General features: G+C 34.1%; 1 protein-coding gene and 47 non-coding genes across 49 annotated transcripts in view; 1 reads left to right on the forward strand and 47 right to left on the reverse strand.

The window, feature by feature from the left end:
* The window catches only part of LOC107444341 (uncharacterized), a 246,621-nt gene that overhangs the window by 145,277 nt on the left and 81,420 nt on the right, over positions 1 to 19,924 (forward strand). The window lies entirely within an intron of this gene.
* Positions 208 to 291, reverse strand: TRNAL-UAA (transfer RNA leucine (anticodon UAA)). The gene has a single exon. It is a non-coding gene; the product is annotated as a tRNA-Leu (tRNA).
* TRNAL-UAA (transfer RNA leucine (anticodon UAA)) lies at positions 439 to 522 on the reverse strand. Its single transcript has one exon. It is a non-coding gene; the product is annotated as a tRNA-Leu (tRNA).
* Positions 670 to 753, reverse strand: TRNAL-UAA (transfer RNA leucine (anticodon UAA)). Its single transcript has one exon. It is a non-coding gene; the product is annotated as a tRNA-Leu (tRNA).
* TRNAL-UAA (transfer RNA leucine (anticodon UAA)) lies at positions 901 to 984 on the reverse strand. Its single transcript has one exon. It is a non-coding gene; the product is annotated as a tRNA-Leu (tRNA).
* Positions 1,132 to 1,215, reverse strand: TRNAL-UAA (transfer RNA leucine (anticodon UAA)). Its single transcript has one exon. It is a non-coding gene; the product is annotated as a tRNA-Leu (tRNA).
* TRNAL-UAA (transfer RNA leucine (anticodon UAA)) lies at positions 1,363 to 1,446 on the reverse strand. The gene has a single exon. It is a non-coding gene; the product is annotated as a tRNA-Leu (tRNA).
* On the reverse strand, positions 1,594 to 1,677 carry TRNAL-UAA (transfer RNA leucine (anticodon UAA)). Its single transcript has one exon. It is a non-coding gene; the product is annotated as a tRNA-Leu (tRNA).
* Positions 2,285 to 2,368, reverse strand: TRNAL-UAA (transfer RNA leucine (anticodon UAA)). Its single transcript has one exon. It is a non-coding gene; the product is annotated as a tRNA-Leu (tRNA).
* On the reverse strand, positions 2,620 to 2,703 carry TRNAL-UAA (transfer RNA leucine (anticodon UAA)). The gene has a single exon. It is a non-coding gene; the product is annotated as a tRNA-Leu (tRNA).
* On the reverse strand, positions 3,082 to 3,165 carry TRNAL-UAA (transfer RNA leucine (anticodon UAA)). Its single transcript has one exon. It is a non-coding gene; the product is annotated as a tRNA-Leu (tRNA).
* TRNAL-UAA (transfer RNA leucine (anticodon UAA)) lies at positions 3,417 to 3,500 on the reverse strand. The gene has a single exon. It is a non-coding gene; the product is annotated as a tRNA-Leu (tRNA).
* Positions 3,879 to 3,962, reverse strand: TRNAL-UAA (transfer RNA leucine (anticodon UAA)). The gene has a single exon. It is a non-coding gene; the product is annotated as a tRNA-Leu (tRNA).
* TRNAL-UAA (transfer RNA leucine (anticodon UAA)) lies at positions 4,110 to 4,193 on the reverse strand. Its single transcript has one exon. It is a non-coding gene; the product is annotated as a tRNA-Leu (tRNA).
* Positions 4,572 to 4,655, reverse strand: TRNAL-UAA (transfer RNA leucine (anticodon UAA)). The gene has a single exon. It is a non-coding gene; the product is annotated as a tRNA-Leu (tRNA).
* On the reverse strand, positions 5,034 to 5,117 carry TRNAL-UAA (transfer RNA leucine (anticodon UAA)). Its single transcript has one exon. It is a non-coding gene; the product is annotated as a tRNA-Leu (tRNA).
* On the reverse strand, positions 5,397 to 5,480 carry TRNAL-UAA (transfer RNA leucine (anticodon UAA)). Its single transcript has one exon. It is a non-coding gene; the product is annotated as a tRNA-Leu (tRNA).
* Positions 5,859 to 5,942, reverse strand: TRNAL-UAA (transfer RNA leucine (anticodon UAA)). The gene has a single exon. It is a non-coding gene; the product is annotated as a tRNA-Leu (tRNA).
* On the reverse strand, positions 6,194 to 6,277 carry TRNAL-UAA (transfer RNA leucine (anticodon UAA)). The gene has a single exon. It is a non-coding gene; the product is annotated as a tRNA-Leu (tRNA).
* TRNAL-UAA (transfer RNA leucine (anticodon UAA)) lies at positions 6,656 to 6,739 on the reverse strand. The gene has a single exon. It is a non-coding gene; the product is annotated as a tRNA-Leu (tRNA).
* Positions 6,887 to 6,970, reverse strand: TRNAL-UAA (transfer RNA leucine (anticodon UAA)). Its single transcript has one exon. It is a non-coding gene; the product is annotated as a tRNA-Leu (tRNA).
* Positions 7,349 to 7,432, reverse strand: TRNAL-UAA (transfer RNA leucine (anticodon UAA)). Its single transcript has one exon. It is a non-coding gene; the product is annotated as a tRNA-Leu (tRNA).
* Positions 7,580 to 7,663, reverse strand: TRNAL-UAA (transfer RNA leucine (anticodon UAA)). Its single transcript has one exon. It is a non-coding gene; the product is annotated as a tRNA-Leu (tRNA).
* TRNAL-UAA (transfer RNA leucine (anticodon UAA)) lies at positions 7,811 to 7,894 on the reverse strand. Its single transcript has one exon. It is a non-coding gene; the product is annotated as a tRNA-Leu (tRNA).
* On the reverse strand, positions 8,042 to 8,125 carry TRNAL-UAA (transfer RNA leucine (anticodon UAA)). Its single transcript has one exon. It is a non-coding gene; the product is annotated as a tRNA-Leu (tRNA).
* On the reverse strand, positions 8,273 to 8,356 carry TRNAL-UAA (transfer RNA leucine (anticodon UAA)). The gene has a single exon. It is a non-coding gene; the product is annotated as a tRNA-Leu (tRNA).
* Positions 8,504 to 8,587, reverse strand: TRNAL-UAA (transfer RNA leucine (anticodon UAA)). Its single transcript has one exon. It is a non-coding gene; the product is annotated as a tRNA-Leu (tRNA).
* On the reverse strand, positions 8,735 to 8,818 carry TRNAL-UAA (transfer RNA leucine (anticodon UAA)). The gene has a single exon. It is a non-coding gene; the product is annotated as a tRNA-Leu (tRNA).
* Positions 9,426 to 9,509, reverse strand: TRNAL-UAA (transfer RNA leucine (anticodon UAA)). The gene has a single exon. It is a non-coding gene; the product is annotated as a tRNA-Leu (tRNA).
* Positions 9,761 to 9,844, reverse strand: TRNAL-UAA (transfer RNA leucine (anticodon UAA)). The gene has a single exon. It is a non-coding gene; the product is annotated as a tRNA-Leu (tRNA).
* TRNAL-UAA (transfer RNA leucine (anticodon UAA)) lies at positions 10,223 to 10,306 on the reverse strand. Its single transcript has one exon. It is a non-coding gene; the product is annotated as a tRNA-Leu (tRNA).
* Positions 10,558 to 10,641, reverse strand: TRNAL-UAA (transfer RNA leucine (anticodon UAA)). The gene has a single exon. It is a non-coding gene; the product is annotated as a tRNA-Leu (tRNA).
* Positions 11,020 to 11,103, reverse strand: TRNAL-UAA (transfer RNA leucine (anticodon UAA)). The gene has a single exon. It is a non-coding gene; the product is annotated as a tRNA-Leu (tRNA).
* Positions 11,251 to 11,334, reverse strand: TRNAL-UAA (transfer RNA leucine (anticodon UAA)). The gene has a single exon. It is a non-coding gene; the product is annotated as a tRNA-Leu (tRNA).
* On the reverse strand, positions 11,713 to 11,796 carry TRNAL-UAA (transfer RNA leucine (anticodon UAA)). Its single transcript has one exon. It is a non-coding gene; the product is annotated as a tRNA-Leu (tRNA).
* On the reverse strand, positions 11,944 to 12,027 carry TRNAL-UAA (transfer RNA leucine (anticodon UAA)). The gene has a single exon. It is a non-coding gene; the product is annotated as a tRNA-Leu (tRNA).
* Positions 12,175 to 12,258, reverse strand: TRNAL-UAA (transfer RNA leucine (anticodon UAA)). Its single transcript has one exon. It is a non-coding gene; the product is annotated as a tRNA-Leu (tRNA).
* TRNAL-UAA (transfer RNA leucine (anticodon UAA)) lies at positions 12,406 to 12,489 on the reverse strand. The gene has a single exon. It is a non-coding gene; the product is annotated as a tRNA-Leu (tRNA).
* TRNAL-UAA (transfer RNA leucine (anticodon UAA)) lies at positions 12,637 to 12,720 on the reverse strand. The gene has a single exon. It is a non-coding gene; the product is annotated as a tRNA-Leu (tRNA).
* On the reverse strand, positions 13,099 to 13,182 carry TRNAL-UAA (transfer RNA leucine (anticodon UAA)). Its single transcript has one exon. It is a non-coding gene; the product is annotated as a tRNA-Leu (tRNA).
* TRNAL-UAA (transfer RNA leucine (anticodon UAA)) lies at positions 13,330 to 13,413 on the reverse strand. Its single transcript has one exon. It is a non-coding gene; the product is annotated as a tRNA-Leu (tRNA).
* TRNAL-UAA (transfer RNA leucine (anticodon UAA)) lies at positions 13,561 to 13,644 on the reverse strand. Its single transcript has one exon. It is a non-coding gene; the product is annotated as a tRNA-Leu (tRNA).
* Positions 13,792 to 13,875, reverse strand: TRNAL-UAA (transfer RNA leucine (anticodon UAA)). The gene has a single exon. It is a non-coding gene; the product is annotated as a tRNA-Leu (tRNA).
* On the reverse strand, positions 14,023 to 14,106 carry TRNAL-UAA (transfer RNA leucine (anticodon UAA)). The gene has a single exon. It is a non-coding gene; the product is annotated as a tRNA-Leu (tRNA).
* TRNAL-UAA (transfer RNA leucine (anticodon UAA)) lies at positions 14,254 to 14,337 on the reverse strand. Its single transcript has one exon. It is a non-coding gene; the product is annotated as a tRNA-Leu (tRNA).
* TRNAL-UAA (transfer RNA leucine (anticodon UAA)) lies at positions 14,485 to 14,568 on the reverse strand. Its single transcript has one exon. It is a non-coding gene; the product is annotated as a tRNA-Leu (tRNA).
* On the reverse strand, positions 16,301 to 16,384 carry TRNAL-CAA (transfer RNA leucine (anticodon CAA)). The gene has a single exon. It is a non-coding gene; the product is annotated as a tRNA-Leu (tRNA).
* On the reverse strand, positions 17,893 to 17,976 carry TRNAL-CAA (transfer RNA leucine (anticodon UAA)). The gene has a single exon. It is a non-coding gene; the product is annotated as a tRNA-Leu (tRNA).

Below are 19,924 nucleotides of genomic sequence, written 5' to 3' on the forward strand. Positions count from 1 at the left end.
CGCTCTCTTTCGAGAACCAGAGCTTAAATCTGGCGCCTTAGACCACTCGGCCATTGAGACTTACTTTTATTCTTTAAATTATAGTTAAATATCAATAGCTTCAGAGATGAGTTTTCTTTAAAAGAAGTCGTTTGATATTACTTATTATTCTTACATAAGTGTTTTTCTTTTAATCTTACATCATGTTCACTAGTAAAAGCAATGCCTTGTCAGAAGTGGGGTTCGAACCCACGCTCTCTTTCGAGAACCAGAGCTTAAATCTGGCGCCTTAGACCACTCGGCCATTCTGACTTACTTTTATTCTTTAAATTATAGTTAAATATCAATAGCTTCAGAGATGAGTTTTCCTTAAAAGAAGTCGTTTGATATTACTTATTATTCTTACATAAGTGTTTTTCTTTTAATCTTACATCATGTTCACTAGTAAAAGCAATACCTTGTCAGAAGTGGGGTTCGAACCCACGCTCTCTTTCGAGAACCAGAGCTTAAATCTGGCGCCTTAGACCACTCGGCCATTCTGACTTACTTTTATTCTCTAAATTATAGTTAAATATCAATAGCTTCAGAGATGTGCTTTCTTTAAAAGAAGTCGTTTGATATTACTTATTATTCTTACATAAGTGTTTTTCTTTTAATCTTGCATCATGTTAACTAGTAAAAGCAATACCTTGTCAGAAGTGGGGTTCGAACCCACGCTCTCTTTCGAGAACCAGAGCTTAAATCTGGCGCCTTAGACCACTCGGCCATTCTGACTTACTTTTATTCTGTAAATTATAGTTAAATATCAATAGCTTCGGAGATGTGTTTTCTTTAAAAGAATTCATTTGATACTACTTATTATTCTTACATAAGTCTTTTTCTTTTAATCTTACATTATGTTAACTAGTAAAAGCAATACCTTGTCAGAAGTGGGGTTCGAACCCACGCTCTCTTTCGAGAACCAGAGCTTAAATCTGGCGCCTTAGACCACTCGGCCATTCTGACTTACTTTTATTCTCTAAATTATAGTTAAATATCAATAGCTTCAGAGATGTGCTTTCTTTAAAAGAAGTCGTTTGATATTACTTATTATTCTTACATAAGAGTTTTTCTTTTAATCTTGCATCATGTTAACTAGTAAAAGCAATACCTTGTCAGAAGTGGGGTTCGAACCCACGCTCTCTTTCGAGAACCAGAGCTTAAATCTGGCGCCTTAGACCACTCGGCCATTCTGACTTACTTTCATTCTTTAAATTATAGTTAAATATCAATAGCTTCGGAGATGTGTTTTCTTTAAAAGAAGTCGTTTGATATTACTTATTATTCTTACATAAGTGTTTTTCTTTTAATCTTACATCATGTTCACTAGTAAAAGCAATGCCTTGTCAGAAGTGGGGTTCGAACCCACGCTCTCTTTCGAGAACCAGAGCTTAAATCTGGCGCCTTAGACCACTCGGCCATTCTGACTTACTTTTATTCTTTAAATTATAGTTAAATATCAATAGCTTCAGAGATGAGTTTTCCTTAAAAGAAGTCGTTTGATATTACTTATTATTCTTACATAAGTGTTTTTCTTTTAATCTTACATCATGTTAACTAGTAAAAGCAATACCTTGTCAGAAGTGGGGTTCGAACCCACGCTCTCTTTCGAGAACCAGAGCTTAAATCTGGCGCCTTAGACCACTCGGCCATTCTGACTTACTTTCATTCTTTAAATTATAGTTAAATATCAATAGCTTCGGAGATGTGTTTTCTTTAAAAGAAGCCGTTTGATATTACTTATTATTCTTTCATAAGTGTTTTTCTTTTAATCTTACGTCATGTTAACTAGTAAAAGCAATACCTTGTCAGAAGTGGGGTTCGAACCCACGCTCTCTTTCGAGAACCAGAGCTTAAATCTGGCGCTAGACCACTCGGCCATTCTGACTTACTTTCATTCTTTAAATTATAGTTAAATATCAATAGCTTCAGAGATGTGTTTTCTTTAAAAGAAGTCGTTTGATATTACTTATTATTCTTACATAAGTCTTTTTCTTTTAATCTTACATCATGTTAACTAGTAAAAGCAATACCTTGTCAGAAGTGGGGTTCGAACCCACGCTCTCTTTCGAGAACCAGAGCTTAAATCTGGCGCCTTAGACCACTCTGTCATTCTGACTTACTTTTATTCTTTAAATTATAGTTAAATATCAATAGCTTCGGAGATGTGTTTTCTTTAAAAGAAGTCGTTTGATATTACTTATTATTCTTACATAAGTGTTTTTGTTTTAATCTAACATCATGTTAACTAGTAAAAGCAAAACCTTGTCAGAAGTGGGGTTCGAACCCACGCTCTCTTTCGAGAACCAGAGCTTAAATCTGGCGCCTTAGACCACTCGGCCATTCTGACTTACTTTTAATCTTTAAATTATAGTTAAATATCAATAGCTTCGGAGATGTGTTTTCTTTAAAAGAAGTCGTTTGATATTACTTATTATTCTTACATAAGTGTGTTTCTTTTAATCTTACATCATGTTAACTAGTAAAAGCAATACCTTGTCAGAAGTGGGGTTCGAAGAAGTCGTTTGATATTACTTATTATTCTTACATAAGTGTTTTTGTTTTAATCTAACGTCATGTTAACTAGTAAAAGCAAAACCTTGTCAGAAGTGGGGTTCGAACCCACGCTCTCTTTCGAGAACCAGAGCTTAAATCTGGCGCCTTAGACCACTCGGCCATTCTGACTTACTTTTATTCTCTAAATTATAGTTAAATATCAATAGCTTCAGAGATGTGCTTTCTTTAAAAGAAGTCGTTTGATATTACTTATTATTCTTACATAAGTGTTTTTCTTTTAATCTTGCATCATGTTAACTAGTAAAAGCAATACCTTGTCAGAAGTGGAGTTCGAACCCACGCTCTCTTTCGAGAACCAGAGCTTAAATCTGGCGCCTTAGACCACTCGGCCATTCTGACTTACTTTTATTCTTTAAATTATAGTTAAATATCAATAGCTTCGGAGATGTGTTTTCTTTAAAAGAAGTCGTTTGATATTACTTATTATTCTTACATAAGTGTTTTTGTTTTAATCTAACATCATGTTAACTAGTAAAAGCAAAACCTTGTCAGAAGTGGGGTTCGAACCCACGCTCTCTTTCGAGAACCAGAGCTTAAATCTGGCGCCTTAGACCACTCGGCCATTCTGACTTACTTTTAATCTTTAAATTATAGTTAAATATCAATAGCTTCGGAGATGTGTTTTCTTTAAAAGAAGTCGTTTGATATTACTTATTATTCTTACATAAGTGTGTTTCTTTTAATCTTACATCATGTTAACTAGTAAAAGCAATACCTTGTCAGAAGTGGGGTTCGAAGAAGTCGTTTGATATTACTTATTATTCTTACATAAGTGTTTTTGTTTTAATCTAACGTCATGTTAACTAGTAAAAGCAAAACCTTGTCAGAAGTGGGGTTCGAACCCACGCTCTCTTTCGAGAACCAGAGCTTAAATCTGGCGCCTTAGACCACTCGGCCATTCTGACTTACTTTTATTCTCTAAATTATAGTTAAATATCAATAGCTTCAGAGATGTGCTTTCTTTAAAAGAAGTCGTTTGATATTACTTATTATTCTTACATAAGTGTTTTTCTTTTAATTTTGCATCATGTTAACTAGTAAAAGCAATACCTTGTCAGAAGTGGAGTTCGAACCCACGCTCTCTTTCGAGAACCAGAGCTTAAATCTGGCGCCTTAGACCACTCGGCCATTCTGACTTACTTTTATTCTTTAAATTATAGTTAAATATCAATAGCTTCGGAGATGTGTTTTCTTTAAAAGAAGTCGTTTGATATTACTTATTATTCTTACATAAGTGTTTTTGTTTTAATCTAACATCATGTTAACTAGTAAAAGCAAAACCTTGTCAGAAGTGGGGTTCGAACCCACGCTCTCTTTCGAGAACCAGAGCTTAAATCTGGCGCCTTAGACCACTCGGCCATTCTGACTTACTTTTAATCTTTAAATTATAGTTAAATATCAATAGCTTCGGAGATGTGTTTTCTTTAAAAGAATTCATTTGATACTACTTATTATTCTTACATAAGTCTTTTTCTTTTAATCTTACATTATGTTAACTAGTAAAAGCAATACCTTGTCAGAAGTGGGGTTCGAACCCACGCTCTCTTTCGAGAACCAGAGCTTAAATCTGGCGCCTTAGACCACTCGGCCATTCTGACTTACTTTTATTCTTTAAATTATAGTTAAATATCAATAGCTTCAGAGATGAGTTTTCTTTAAAAGAAGTCGTTTGATATTACTTATTATTCTTACATAAGTGTTTTTCTTTTAATCTTACATCATGTTCACTAGTAAAAGCAATGCCTTGTCATAAGTGGGGTTCGAACCCACGCTCTCTTTCGAGAACCAGAGCTTAAATCTGGCGCCTTAGACCACTCGGCCATTCTGACTTACTTTTAATCTTTAAATTATAGTTAAATATCAATAGCTTCGGAGATGTGTTTTCTTTAAAAGAATTCATTTGATACTACTTATTATTCTTACATAAGTCTTTTTCTTTTAATCTTACATTATGTTAACTAGTAAAAGCAATACCTTGTCAGAAGTGGGGTTCGAACCCACGCTCTCTTTCGAGAACCAGAGCTTAAATCTGGCGCCTTAGACCACTCGGCCATTCTGACTTACTTTTATTCTTTAAATTATAGTTAAATATCAATAGCTTCAGAGATGAGTTTTCTTTAAAAGAAGTCGTTTGATATTACTTATTATTCTTACATAAGTGTTTTTCTTTTAATCTTACATCATGTTCACTAGTAAAAGCAATGCCTTGTCATAAGTGGGGTTCGAACCCACGCTCTCTTTCGAGAACCAGAGCTTAAATCTGGCGCCTTAGACCACTCGGCCATTGAGACTTACTTTTATTCTTTAAATTATAGTTAAATATCAATAGCTTCAGAGATGAGTTTTCTTTAAAAGAAGTCGTTTGATATTACTTATTATTCTTACATAAGTGTTTTTCTTTTAATCTTACATCATGTTCACTAGTAAAAGCAATGCCTTGTCAGAAGTGGGGTTCGAACCCACGCTCTCTTTCGAGAACCAGAGCTTAAATCTGGCGCCTTAGACCACTCGGCCATTCTGACTTACTTTTAATCTTTAAATTATAGTTAAATATCAATAGCTTCGGAGATGTGTTTTCTTTAAAAGAAGTCGTTTGATGTGTTTTCTTTAAAAGAAGTCGTTTGATATTACTTATTATTCTTACATAAGTGTGTTTCTTTTAATCTTACATCATGTTAACTAGTAAAAGCAATACCTTGTCAGAAGTGGGGTTCGAAGAAGTCGTTTGATATTACTTATTATTCTTACATAAGTGTTTTTGTTTTAATCTAACGTCATGTTAACTAGTAAAAGCAAAACCTTGTCAGAAGTGGGGTTCGAACCCACGCTCTCTTTCGAGAACCAGAGCTTAAATCTGGCGCCTTAGACCACTCGGCCATTCTGACTTACTTTTATTCTCTAAATTATAGTTAAATATCAATAGCTTCAGAGATGTGCTTTCTTTAAAAGAAGTCGTTTGATATTACTTATTATTCTTACATAAGTGTTTTTCTTTTAATCTTGCATCATGTTAACTAGTAAAAGCAATACCTTGTCAGAAGTGGAGTTCGAACCCACGCTCTCTTTCGAGAACCAGAGCTTAAATCTGGCGCCTTAGACCACTCGGCCATTCTGACTTACTTTTATTCTTTAAATTATAGTTAAATATCAATAGCTTCGGAGATGTGTTTTCTTTAAAAGAAGTCGTTTGATATTACTTATTATTCTTACATAAGTGTTTTTGTTTTAATCTAACATCATGTTAACTAGTAAAAGCAAAACCTTGTCAGAAGTGGGGTTCGAACCCACGCTCTCTTTCGAGAACCAGAGCTTAAATCTGGCGCCTTAGACCACTCGGCCATTCTGACTTACTTTTAATCTTTAAATTATAGTTAAATATCAATAGCTTCGGAGATGTGTTTTCTTTAAAAGAAGTCGTTTGATATTACTTATTATTCTTACATAAGTGTGTTTCTTTTAATCTTACATCATGTTAACTAGTAAAAGCAATACCTTGTCAGAAGTGGGGTTCGAAGAAGTCGTTTGATATTACTTATTATTCTTACATAAGTGTTTTTGTTTTAATCTAACGTCATGTTAACTAGTAAAAGCAAAACCTTGTCAGAAGTGGGGTTCGAACCCACGCTCTCTTTCGAGAACCAGAGCTTAAATCTGGCGCCTTAGACCACTCGGCCATTCTGACTTACTTTTATTCTCTAAATTATAGTTAAATATCAATAGCTTCAGAGATGTGCTTTCTTTAAAAGAAGTCGTTTGATATTACTTATTATTCTTACATAAGTGTTTTTCTTTTAATTTTGCATCATGTTAACTAGTAAAAGCAATACCTTGTCAGAAGTGGAGTTCGAACCCACGCTCTCTTTCGAGAACCAGAGCTTAAATCTGGCGCCTTAGACCACTCGGCCATTCTGACTTACTTTTATTCTTTAAATTATAGTTAAATATCAATAGCTTCGGAGATGTGTTTTCTTTAAAAGAAGTCGTTTGATATTACTTATTATTCTTACATAAGTGTTTTTGTTTTAATCTAACATCATGTTAACTAGTAAAAGCAAAACCTTGTCAGAAGTGGGGTTCGAACCCACGCTCTCTTTCGAGAACCAGAGCTTAAATCTGGCGCCTTAGACCACTCGGCCATTCTGACTTACTTTTAATCTTTAAATTATAGTTAAATATCAATAGCTTCGGAGATGTGTTTTCTTTAAAAGAATTCATTTGATACTACTTATTATTCTTACATAAGTCTTTTTCTTTTAATCTTACATTATGTTAACTAGTAAAAGCAATACCTTGTCAGAAGTGGGGTTCGAACCCACGCTCTCTTTCGAGAACCAGAGCTTAAATCTGGCGCCTTAGACCACTCGGCCATTCTGACTTACTTTTATTCTTTAAATTATAGTTAAATATCAATAGCTTCAGAGATGAGTTTTCTTTAAAAGAAGTCGTTTGATATTACTTATTATTCTTACATAAGTGTTTTTCTTTTAATCTTACATCATGTTCACTAGTAAAAGCAATGCCTTGTCATAAGTGGGGTTCGAACCCACGCTCTCTTTCGAGAACCAGAGCTTAAATCTGGCGCCTTAGACCACTCGGCCATTGAGACTTACTTTTATTCTTTAAATTATAGTTAAATATCAATAGCTTCAGAGATGAGTTTTCTTTAAAAGAAGTCGTTTGATATTACTTATTATTCTTACATAAGTGTTTTTCTTTTAATCTTACATCATGTTCACTAGTAAAAGCAATGCCTTGTCAGAAGTGGGGTTCGAACCCACGCTCTCTTTCGAGAACCAGAGCTTAAATCTGGCGCCTTAGACCACTCGGCCATTCTGACTTACTTTTATTCTTTAAATTATAGTTAAATATCAATAGCTTCAGAGATGAGTTTTCCTTAAAAGAAGTCGTTTGATATTACTTATTATTCTTACATAAGTGTTTTTCTTTTAATCTTACATCATGTTCACTAGTAAAAGCAATACCTTGTCAGAAGTGGGGTTCGAACCCACGCTCTCTTTCGAGAACCAGAGCTTAAGTCTGGCGCCTTAGACCACTCGGCCATTCTGACTTACTTTTATTCTCTAAATTATAGTTAAATATCAATAGCTTCAGAGATGTGCTTTCTTTAAAAGAAGTCGTTTGATATTACTTATTATTCTTACATAAGTGTTTTTCTTTTAATCTTGCATCATGTTAACTAGTAAAAGCAATACCTTGTCAGAAGTGGGGTTCGAACCCACGCTCTCTTTCGAGAACCAGAGCTTAAATCTGGCGCCTTAGACCACTCGGCCATTCTGACTTACTTTTATTCTGTAAATTATAGTTAAATATCAATAGCTTCGGAGATGTGTTTTCTTTAAAAGAATTCATTTGATACTACTTATTATTCTTACATAAGTCTTTTTCTTTTAATCTTACATTATGTTAACTAGTAAAAGCAATACCTTGTCAGAAGTGGGGTTCGAACCCACGCTCTCTTTCGAGAACCAGAGCTTAAATCTGGCGCCTTAGACCACTCGGCCATTCTGACTTACTTTTATTCTCTAAATTATAGTTAAATATCAATAGCTTCAGAGATGTGCTTTCTTTAAAAGAAGTCGTTTGATATTACTTATTATTCTTACATAAGTGTTTTTCTTTTAATCTTGCATCATGTTAACTAGTAAAAGCAATACCTTGTCAGAAGTGGGGTTCGAACCCACGCTCTCTTTCGAGAACCAGAGCTTAAATCTGGCGCCTTAGACCACTCGGCCATTCTGACTTACTTTCATTCTTTAAATTATAGTTAAATATCAATAGCTTCGGAGATGTGTTTTCTTTAAAAGAAGTCGTTTGATATTACTTATTATTCTTACATAAGTGTTTTTCTTTTAATCTTACATCATGTTCACTAGTAAAAGCAATGCCTTGTCAGAAGTGGGGTTCGAACCCACGCTCTCTTTCGAGAACCAGAGCTTAAATCTGGCGCCTTAGACCACTCGGCCATTCTGACTTACTTTTATTCTTTAAATTATAGTTAAATATCAATAGCTTCAGAGATGAGTTTTCCTTAAAAGAAGTCGTTTGATATTACTTATTATTCTTACATAAGTGTTTTTCTTTTAATCTTACATCATGTTAACTAGTAAAAGCAATACCTTGTCAGAAGTGGGGTTCGAACCCACGCTCTCTTTCGAGAACCAGAGCTTAAATCTGGCGCCTTAGACCACTCGGCCATTCTGACTTACTTTCATTCTTTAAATTATAGTTAAATATCAATAGCTTCGGAAATGTGTTTTCTTTAAAAGAAGCCGTTTGATATTACTTATTATTCTTTCATAAGTGTTTTTCTTTTAATCTTACGTCATGTTAACTAGTAAAAGCAATACCTTGTCAGAAGTGGGGTTCGAACCCACGCTCTCTTTCGAGAACCAGAGCTTAAATCTGGCGCTAGACCACTCGGCCATTCTGACTTACTTTCATTCTTTAAATTATAGTTAAATATCAATAGCTTCAGAGATGTGTTTTCTTTAAAAGAAGTCGTTTGATATTACTTATTATTCTTACATAAGTCTTTTTCTTTTAATCTTACATCATGTTAACTAGTAAAAGCAATACCTTGTCAGAAGTGGGGTTCGAACCCACGCTCTCTTTCGAGAACCAGAGCTTAAATCTGGCGCCTTAGACCACTCTGTCATTCTGACTTACTTTTATTCCTTAAATTATAGTTAAATATCAATAGCTTCGGAGATGTGTTTTCTTTAAAAGAAGTCGTTTGATATTACTTATTATTCTTACATAAGTGTTTTTGTTTTAATCTAACATCATGTTAACTAGTAAAAGCAAAACCTTGTCAGAAGTGGGGTTCGAACCCACGCTCTCTTTCGAGAACCAGAGCTTAAATCTGGCGCCTTAGACCACTCGGCCATTCTGACTTACTTTTAATCTTTAAATTATAGTTAAATATCAATAGCTTCGGAGATGTGTTTTCTTTAAAAGAAGTCGTTTGATATTACTTATTATTCTTACATAAGTGTGTTTCTTTTAATCTTACATCATGTTAACTAGTAAAAGCAATACCTTGTCAGAAGTGGGGTTCGAAGAAGTCGTTTGATATTACTTATTATTCTTACATAAGTGTTTTTGTTTTAATCTAACGTCATGTTAACTAGTAAAAGCAAAACCTTGTCAGAAGTGGGGTTCGAACCCACGCTCTCTTTCGAGAACCAGAGCTTAAATCTGGCGCCTTAGACCACTCGGCCATTCTGACTTACTTTTATTCTCTAAATTATAGTTAAATATCAATAGCTTCAGAGATGTGCTTTCTTTAAAAGAAGTCGTTTGATATTACTTATTATTCTTACATAAGTGTTTTTCTTTTAATCTTGCATCATGTTAACTAGTAAAAGCAATACCTTGTCAGAAGTGGAGTTCGAACCCACGCTCTCTTTCGAGAACCAGAGCTTAAATCTGGCGCCTTAGACCACTCGGCCATTCTGACTTACTTTTATTCTTTAAATTATAGTTAAATATCAATAGCTTCGGAGATGTGTTTTCTTTAAAAGAAGTCGTTTGATATTACTTATTATTCTTACATAAGTGTTTTTGTTTTAATCTAACATCATGTTAACTAGTAAAAGCAAAACCTTGTCAGAAGTGGGGTTCGAACCCACGCTCTCTTTCGAGAACCAGAGCTTAAATCTGGCGCCTTAGACCACTCGGCCATTCTGACTTACTTTTAATCTTTAAATTATAGTTAAATATCAATAGCTTCGGAGATGTGTTTTCTTTAAAAGAAGTCGTTTGATATTACTTATTATTCTTACATAAGTGTGTTTCTTTTAATCTTACATCATGTTAACTAGTAAAAGCAATACCTTGTCAGAAGTGGGGTTCGAAGAAGTCGTTTGATATTACTTATTATTCTTACATAAGTGTTTTTGTTTTAATCTAACGTCATGTTAACTAGTAAAAGCAAAACCTTGTCAGAAGTGGGGTTCGAACCCACGCTCTCTTTCGAGAACCAGAGCTTAAATCTGGCGCCTTAGACCACTCGGCCATTCTGACTTACTTTTATTCTCTAAATTATAGTTAAATATCAATAGCTTCAGAGATGTGCTTTCTTTAAAAGAAGTCGTTTGATATTACTTATTATTCTTACATAAGTGTTTTTCTTTTAATCTTGCATCATGTTAACTAGTAAAAGCAATACCTTGTCAGAAGTGGAGTTCGAACCCACGCTCTCTTTCGAGAACCAGAGCTTAAATCTGGCGCCTTAGACCACTCGGCCTTTCTGACTTACTTTTATTCTTTAAATTATAGTTAAATATCAATAGCTTCGGAGATGTGTTTTCTTTAAAAGAAGTCGTTTGATATTACTTATTATTCATACATAAGTGTTTTTCTTTAAATCTTACATCATGTTAACTAGTAAAAGCAATACCTTGTCAGAAGTGGGGTTCGAACCCACGCTCTCTTTCGAGAACCAGAGCTTAAATCTGGCGCCTTAGACCACTCGGCCATTCTGACTTACTTTTATTCTTTAAATTATAGTTAAATATCAATAGCTTCGGAGATGTGTTTTCTTTAAAAGAAGTCGTTTGATATTACTTATTATTCTTACATAAGTGTGTTTCTTTTAATCTTACATCATGTTAACTAGTAAAAGCAATACCTTGTCAGAAGTGGGGTTCGAACCCACGCTCTCTTTCGAGAACCAGAGCTTAAATCTGGCGCCTTAGACCACTCGGCCATTCTGACTTACTTTCATTCTTTAAATTATAGTTAAATATCAATAGCTTCGGAGATGTGTTTTCTTTAAAAGAAGCCGTTTGATATTACTTATTATTCTTTCATAAGTGTTTTTCTTTTAATCTTACGTCATGTTAACTAGTAAAAGCAATACCTTGTCAGAAGTGGGGTTCGAACCCACGCTCTCTTTCGAGAACCAGAGCTTAAATCTGGCGCCTTAGACCACTCTGTCATTCTGACTTACTTTTATTCCTTAAATTATAGTTAAATATCAATAGCTTCGGAGATGTGTTTTCTTTAAAAGAAGTCGTTTGAAATTACTTATTATTCTTACATAAGTGTTTTTCTTTTAATCTTACATCATGTTAACTAGTAAAAGCAATACCTTGTCAGAAGTGGGGTTCGAACCCACGCTCTCTTTCGAGAACCAGAGCTTAAATCTGGCGCCTTAGACCACTCGGCCATTCTGACTTACTTTTATTCTCTAAATTATAGTTAAATATCAATAGCTTCAGAGATGTGCTTTCTTTAAAAGAAGTCGTTTGATATTACTTATTATTCTTACATAAGTGTTTTTCTTTTAATCTTGCATCATGTTAACTAGTAAAAGCAATACCTTGTCAGAAGTGGGGTTCGAACCCACGCTCTCTTTCGAGAACCAGAGCTTAAATCTGGCGCCTTAGACCACTCGGCCATTCTGACTTACTTTCATTCTTTAAATTATAGTTAAATATCAATAGCTTCGGAGATGTGTTTTCTTTAAAAGAAGTCGTTTGATATTACTTATTATTCTTACATAAGTGTTTTTCTTTTAATCTTACATCATGTTCACTAGTAAAAGCAATGCCTTGTCAGAAGTGGGGTTCGAACCCACGCTCTCTTTCGAGAACCAGAGCTTAAATCTGGCGCCTTAGACCACTCGGCCATTCTGACTTACTTTTATTCTTTAAATTATAGTTAAATATCAATAGCTTCAGAGATGAGTTTTCCTTAAAAGAAGTCGTTTGATATTACTTATTATTCTTACATAAGTGTTTTTCTTTTAATCTTACATCATGTTAACTAGTAAAAGCAATACCTTGTCAGAAGTGGGGTTCGAACCCACGCTCTCTTTCGAGGACCAGAGCTTAAATCTGGCGCCTTAGACCACTCGGCCATTCTGACTTACTTTTATTCTTTAAATTATAGTTAAATATCAATAGCTTCGGAGATGTGTTTTCTTTAAAAGAATTCATTTGATACTACTTATTATTCTTACATAAGTCTTTTTCTTTTAATCTTACATTATGTTAACTAGTAAAAGCAATACCTTGTCAGAAGTGGGGTTCGAACCCACGCTCTCTTTCGAGAACCAGAGCTTAAATCTGGCGCCTTAGACCACTCGGCCATTCTGACTTACTTTTATTCTTTAAATTATAGTTAAATATCAATAGCTTCAGAGATGAGTTTTCTTTAAAAGAAGTCGTTTGATATTACTTATTATTCTTACATAAGTGTTTTTCTTTTAATCTTACATCATGTTCACTAGTAAAAGCAATGCCTTGTCATAAGTGGGGTTCGAACCCACGCTCTCTTTCGAGAACCAGAGCTTAAATCTGGCGCCTTAGACCACTCGGCCATTGAGACTTACTTTTATTCTTTAAATTATAGTTAAATATCAATAGCTTCAGAGATGAGTTTTCTTTAAAAGAAGTCGTTTGATATTACTTATTATTCTTACATAAGTGTTTTTCTTTTAATCTTACATCATGTTCACTAGTAAAAGCAATGCCTTGTCAGAAGTGGGGTTCGAACCCACGCTCTCTTTCGAGAACCAGAGCTTAAATCTGGCGCCTTAGACCACTCGGCCATTCTGACTTACTTTTATTCTTTAAATTATAGTTAAATATCAATAGCTTCAGAGATGAGTTTTCCTTAAAAGAAGTCGTTTGATATTACTTATTATTCTTACATAAGTGTTTTTCTTTTAATCTTACATCATGTTCACTAGTAAAAGCAATACCTTGTCAGAAGTGGGGTTCGAACCCACGCTCTCTTTCGAGAACCAGAGCTTAAATCTGGCGCCTTAGACCACTCGGCCATTCTGACTTACTTTTATTCTCTAAATTATAGTTAAATATCAATAGCTTCAGAGATGTGCTTTCTTTAAAAGAAGTCGTTTGATATTACTTATTATTCTTACATAAGTGTTTTTCTTTTAATCTTGCATCATGTTAACTAGTAAAAGCAATACCTTGTCAGAAGTGGGGTTCGAACCCACGCTCTCTTTCGAGAACCAGAGCTTAAATCTGGCGCCTTAGACCACTCGGCCATTCTGACTTACTTTTATTCTGTAAATTATAGTTAAATATCAATAGCTTCGGAGATGTGTTTTCTTTAAAAGAATTCATTTGATACTACTTATTATTCTTACATAAGTCTTTTTCTTTTAATCTTACATTATGTTAACTAGTAAAAGCAATACCTTGTCAGAAGTGGGGTTCGAACCCACGCTCTCTTTCGAGAACCAGAGCTTAAATCTGGCGCCTTAGACCACTCGGCCATTCTGACTTACTTTTATTCTCTAAATTATAGTTAAATATCAATAGCTTCAGAGATGTGCTTTCTTTAAAAGAAGTCGTTTGATATTACTTATTATTCTTACATAAGTGTTTTTCTTTTAATCTTGCATCATGTTAACTAGTAAAAGCAATACCTTGTCAGAAGTGGGGTTCGAACCCACGCTCTCTTTCGAGAACCAGAGCTTAAATCTGGCGCCTTAGACCACTCGGCCATTCTGACTTACTTTCATTCTTTAAATTATAGTTAAATATCAATAGCTTCGGAGATGTGTTTTCTTTAAAAGAAGTCGTTTGATATTACTTATTATTCTTACATAAGTGTTTTTCTTTTAATCTTACATCATGTTCACTAGTAAAAGCAATGCCTTGTCAGAAGTGGGGTTCGAACCCACGCTCTCTTTCGAGAACCAGAGCTTAAATCTGGCGCCTTAGACCACTCGGCCATTCTGACTTACTTTTATTCTTTAAATTATAGTTAAATATCAATAGCTTCAGAGATGAGTTTTCCTTAAAAGAAGTCGTTTGATATTACTTATTATTCTTACATAAGTGTTTTTCTTTTAATCTTACATCATGTTAACTAGTAAAAGCAATACCTTGTCAGAAGTGGGGTTCGAACCCACGCTCTCTTTCGAGAACCAGAGCTTAAATCTGGCGCCTTAGACCACTCGGCCATTCTGACTTACTTTTATTCTTTAAATTATAGTTAAATATCAATAGCTTCGGAGATGTGTTTTCTTTAAAAGAATTCATTTGATACTACTTATTATTCTTACATAAGTCTTTTTCTTTTAATCTTACATTATGTTAACTAGTAAAAGCAATACCTTGTCAGAAGTGGGGTTCGAACCCACGCTCTCTTTCGAGACCCAGAGCTTAAATCTGGCGACCATTCTGACTTACTTTTATTCTTTAAATTATAGTTAAATATCAATAGCTTCAGAGATGTGTTTTCTTTAAAAGAAGTCGTTTGATATTACTTATTATTCTTACATAAGTGTTTTTCTTTTAATCTTACATCATGTTAACTAGTAAAAGCAATACCTTGTCAGAAGTGGGGTTTGAACCCACGCTCTCTTTCGAGAACCAGAGCTTAAATCTGGCGCCTTAGACCACTCGGCCATTCTGACTTACTTTCATTCTTTAAATTATAGTTAAATATCAATAGCTTCAGAGATGTGTTTTCTTTAAAAGAAGTCGTTTGATATTACTTATTATTCTTACCTAAGTGTTTTTCTTTTAATCTTACATCATGTTAACTAGTAAAAGCAATACCTTGTCAGAAGTGGGGTTCGAACCCACGCTCTCTTTCGAGAACCAGAGCTTAAATCTGGCGCCTTAGACCACTCGGCCATTGAGACTTACTTTTATTCTTTAAATTATAGTTAAATATCAATAGCTTCGGAGATGTGTTTTCTTTAAAAGAAGTCGTTTGATATTACTTATTATTCTTACATAAGTGTTTTTCTTTTAATCTTACATCATGTTAACTAGTAAAAGCAATACCTTATCAGAAGTGGGGTTCGAACCCACGCTCTCTTTCGAGAACCAGAGCTTAAATCTGGCGCCTTAGACCACTCGGCCATTCTGACTTACTTTTATTCTTTAAATTATAGTTAAATATCAATAGCTTCGGAGATGTGTTTTCTTTAAAAGAAGTCGATATTACTTATTATTCTTACATAAGTGTTTTTCTTTTAATCTTACATCATGTTAACTAGTAAAAGCAATACCTTGTCAGAAGTGGGGTTCGAACCCACGCTCTCTTTCGAGAACCAGAGCTTAAATCTGGCGGCCATTCTGACTTACTTTTATTCTTTAAATTATAGTTAAATATCAATAGCTTCAGAGATGTGTTTTCTTTAAAAGAAGTCGTTTGATATTACTTATTATTCCTACATAAGTGTTTTTCTTTTAATCTTACATCATGTTAACTAGTAAAAGCAATACCTTGTCAGAAATGGGGATCGAACCCACGCTCTCTTTCGAGAACCAGAGCTTAAATCTGGCGCCTTAGACCACTCGGCCATTCTGACTTACTTTTGTTCTTTAAATTATAGTTAAATATCAATAGCTTCAGAGATGTGTTTTCTTTAAAAGAAGTCGTTTGATATTACTTATTATTCTTACAAAAGTGTTTTTCTTTTAATCTTACATCTTCTTAACTAGTAAAAGCAATACCTTGTCAGAAGTGGGGTTCGAACCCATGCTCTCTTTCGAGAACCAGAGCTTAAATCTGGCGCCTTAGACCACTCGGCCATTCTGACTTACTTTTGTTCTTTAAATTATAGTTAAATATCAATAGCTTCAGAGATGTGTTTTCTTTAAAAGAAGTCGTTTGATATTACTTATTATTCTTACAAAAGTGGTTTTCTTTTAATCTTACATCATCTTAACTAGTAAAAGCAATACCTTGTCAGAAGTGGGGTTCAAACCCACGCTCTCTTGCGAGAACCAGAGCTTGAATCTGGCGCCTTAGACCACTCGGCCATTCTGACTTACTTTTGTTCTTTAAATTATAGTTATATATCAATAGCTTCAGAGATGTGTTTTCTTTAAAAGAAGTCGTTTGATATTACTTATTATTCTTACAAAAGTGTTTAATCTTACATCATCTTAACTAGTAAAAGCAATACCTTGTCAGAAGTGGAGTTCGAACCCACGGTCTCTTTCGAGAACCAGAGCTTAAATCTGGCGCTTTAGACCACTCGGTCATTCTGACTTACTTTTATTCTTTAAATTATAGTTAAATATCAATGGCTTCAGAGATGTGTTTTCTTCAAAAGAAGTCGTTTGATATTACTTATTATTCTTACATAAGTGTTTTTCTTTTAATCTTACATCATCTTAACTAGTAAAAGCAATACCTTGTCAGAAGTGGGGTTTGAACCCACGCTCTCTTTCGAGAACCAGAGCTTAAATCTGGCGCCTTAGACCACTCGGCCATTGAGACTTACTTTTATTCTTTAAATTATAGTTAAATATCAATAGCTTCGGAGATGTGTTTTCTTTAAAAGAAGTCGTTTGATATTACTTATTATTCTTACATAAGTGTTTTTCTTTTAATCTTACATCATGTTAACTAGTAAAAGCAATACCTTATCAGAAGTGGGGTTCGAACCCACGCTCTCTTTCGAGAACCAGAGCTTAAATCTGGCGCCTTAGACCACTCGGCCATTCTGACTTACTTTTATTCTTTAAATTATAGTTAAATATCAATAGCTTCGGAGATGTGTTTTCTTTAAAAGAAGTCGATATTACTTATTATTCTTACATAAGTGTTTTTCTTTTAATCTTACATCATGTTAACTAGTAAAAGCAATACCTTGTCAGAAGTGGGGTTCGAACCCACGCTCTCTTTCGAGAACCAGAGCTTAAATCTGGCGGCCATTCTGACTTACTTTTATTCTTTAAATTATAGTTAAATATCAATAGCTTCAGAGATGTGTTTTCTTTAAAAGAAGTCGTTTGATATTACTTATTATTCCTACATAAGTGTTTTTCTTTTAATCTTACATCATGTTAACTAGTAAAAGCAATACCTTGTCAGAAATGGGGATCGAACCCACGCTCTCTTTCGAGAACCAGAGCTTAAATCTGGCGCCTTAGACCACTCGGCCATTCTGACTTACTTTTGTTCTTTAAATTATAGTTAAATATCAATAGCTTCAGAGATGTGTTTTCTTTAAAAGAAGTCGTTTGATATTACTTATTATTCTTACAAAAGTGTTTTTCTTTTAATCTTACATCTTCTTAACTAGTAAAAGCAATACCTTGTCAGAAGTGGGGTTCGAACCCATGCTCTCTTTCGAGAACCAGAGCTTAAATCTGGCGCCTTAGACCACTCGGCCATTCTGACTTACTTTTGTTCTTTAAATTATAGTTAAATATCAATAGCTTCAGAGATGTGTTTTCTTTAAAAGAAGTCGTTTGATATTACTTATTATTCTTACAAAAGTGGTTTTCTTTTAATCTTACATCATCTTAACTAGTAAAAGCAATACCTTGTCAGAAGTGGGGTTCAAACCCACGCTCTCTTGCGAGAACCAGAGCTTGAATCTGGCGCCTTAGACCACTCGGCCATTCTGACTTACTTTTGTTCTTTAAATTATAGTTATATATCAATAGCTTCAGAGATGTGTTTTCTTTAAAAGAAGTCGTTTGATATTACTTATTATTCTTACAAAAGTGTTTAATCTTACATCATCTTAACTAGTAAAAGCAATACCTTGTCAGAAGTGGAGTTCGAACCCACGGTCTCTTTCGAGAACCAGAGCTTAAATCTGGCGCTTTAGACCACTCGGTCATTCTGACTTACTTTTATTCTTTAAATTATAGTTAAATATCAATGGCTTCAGAGATGTGTTTTCTTCAAAAGAAGTCGTTTGATATTACTTATTATTCTTACATAAGTGTTTTTCTTTTAATCTTACATCATCTTAACTAGTAAAAGCAATACCTTGTCAGAAGTGGGGTTTGAACCCACGCTCTCTTTCGAGAACCAGAGCTTAAATCTCGCGCCTTAGACCACTCGGCCATTCTGACTTACTTTTTTTCTTTAAATTATAGTTAAATATCAATAGCTTCAGAGATGTTTTTTCTTTAAAAGAAGTCGTTTGATATTACTTATTATTCTTACAAAAGTGTTTAATCTTACATCATCTTAACTAGTAAAAGCAATACCTTGTCAGAAGTGGAGTTCGAACCCACGATCTCTTTCGAGAACCAGAGCTTAAATCTGGCGCTTTAGACCACTCGGTCATTCTGACTTACTTTTATTCTTTAAATTATAGTTAAATATCAATAGCTTCGGAGATGTGTTTTCTTCAAAAGAAGTCGTTTGATATTACTTATTATTCTTACAAAAGTGTTTTTCTTTTAATCTTACATCATCTTAACTAGTAAAAGCAATACCTTGTCAGAAGTGGGGTTTGAACCCACGCTCTCTTTCGAGAACCAGAGCTTAAATCTGGCGCCTTAGACCACTCGGCCATTCTGACTTACTTTTTTTCTTTAAATTATAGTTAAATATCAATAGCTTCAGAGATGTTTTTTCTTTAAAAGAAGTCGTTTGATATTACTTATTATTCTTACAAAAGTGAGTTTCTTTTAATCTTACATCATCTTAACTAGTAAAAGCAAGACCTTGTCAGAAGTGGGGTTCGAACCCACGCTCTCTTTCGAGAACCAGAGCTTAAATCTGGCGCCTTAGACCTCTCGGCCATTCTGACTTAATTTTATTCTTTAAATTATAGTTAAATATTAATAGCTTCAGAGATGTGTTTTCTTTAAAAGAAGTAGTTATAACTTAGTGTTCTTAATCTTTTAAAGAGTTTTTTCTTTGCTCTCACATTATTTTTACGAGTAAAAATATCTCTTTGCCAGGATCACAGTTGTTCGATGCTACTTTATATTCTAAATAATAAATGAGTTTATTCTTTCTCACATCTTTTTAACGAGTAAAAACTAGTCGTTGTTATATGCAGGGTTTGAACCCACTCTCTCTTTACTAAACGTGAGCTTAAATTTCGCTCTATAGGCTACTGTACATTCCAGACGCTTCCTCACTTGTGTAAATTTTTTTTTATATCCGACGTTGATTAGTCGACCGAACACCAATAGCTTTGGCCTGCCATTTTCCCTCTCTGTTTCCTTGTAATTCTGATTCCAATCCAGAAGACAAGGGAACTTCTGGAACAGTCCTTCGCCCCAACCAGACTGTCCCCGCCCTCACTCTTTAAATTATTCTTAATTATTCATAACACTTGTAGTAAACGTTTACTCGAAAATTGAAAAGAAGTTACGAAGTAGTTAGACGTAGAGATGTAGTTATAAAGTTACTCCAAAAAAACATCATTATTAAACTACCTTTAATTTAGTTTAATATTGGCAGCTGATTTTTTTCTTTCATATTATGGGATCCATCAATTAATTTGTAATATTTCAAATTCAAAGCGTATGTTATATAGTTTTTCATATTATAGATTTAAAAAAATTCATTGATTCCAAATCATTGAAAATTAGTTTAATATGGGATA

Source organism: Parasteatoda tepidariorum, chromosome 4 (genome assembly GCF_982258835.1).
Source record: "Parasteatoda tepidariorum strain Cologne lab strain chromosome 4, Ptep-v5.0, whole genome shotgun sequence".
Classification (NCBI taxonomy): domain Eukaryota; kingdom Metazoa; phylum Arthropoda; class Arachnida; order Araneae; family Theridiidae; genus Parasteatoda; species Parasteatoda tepidariorum.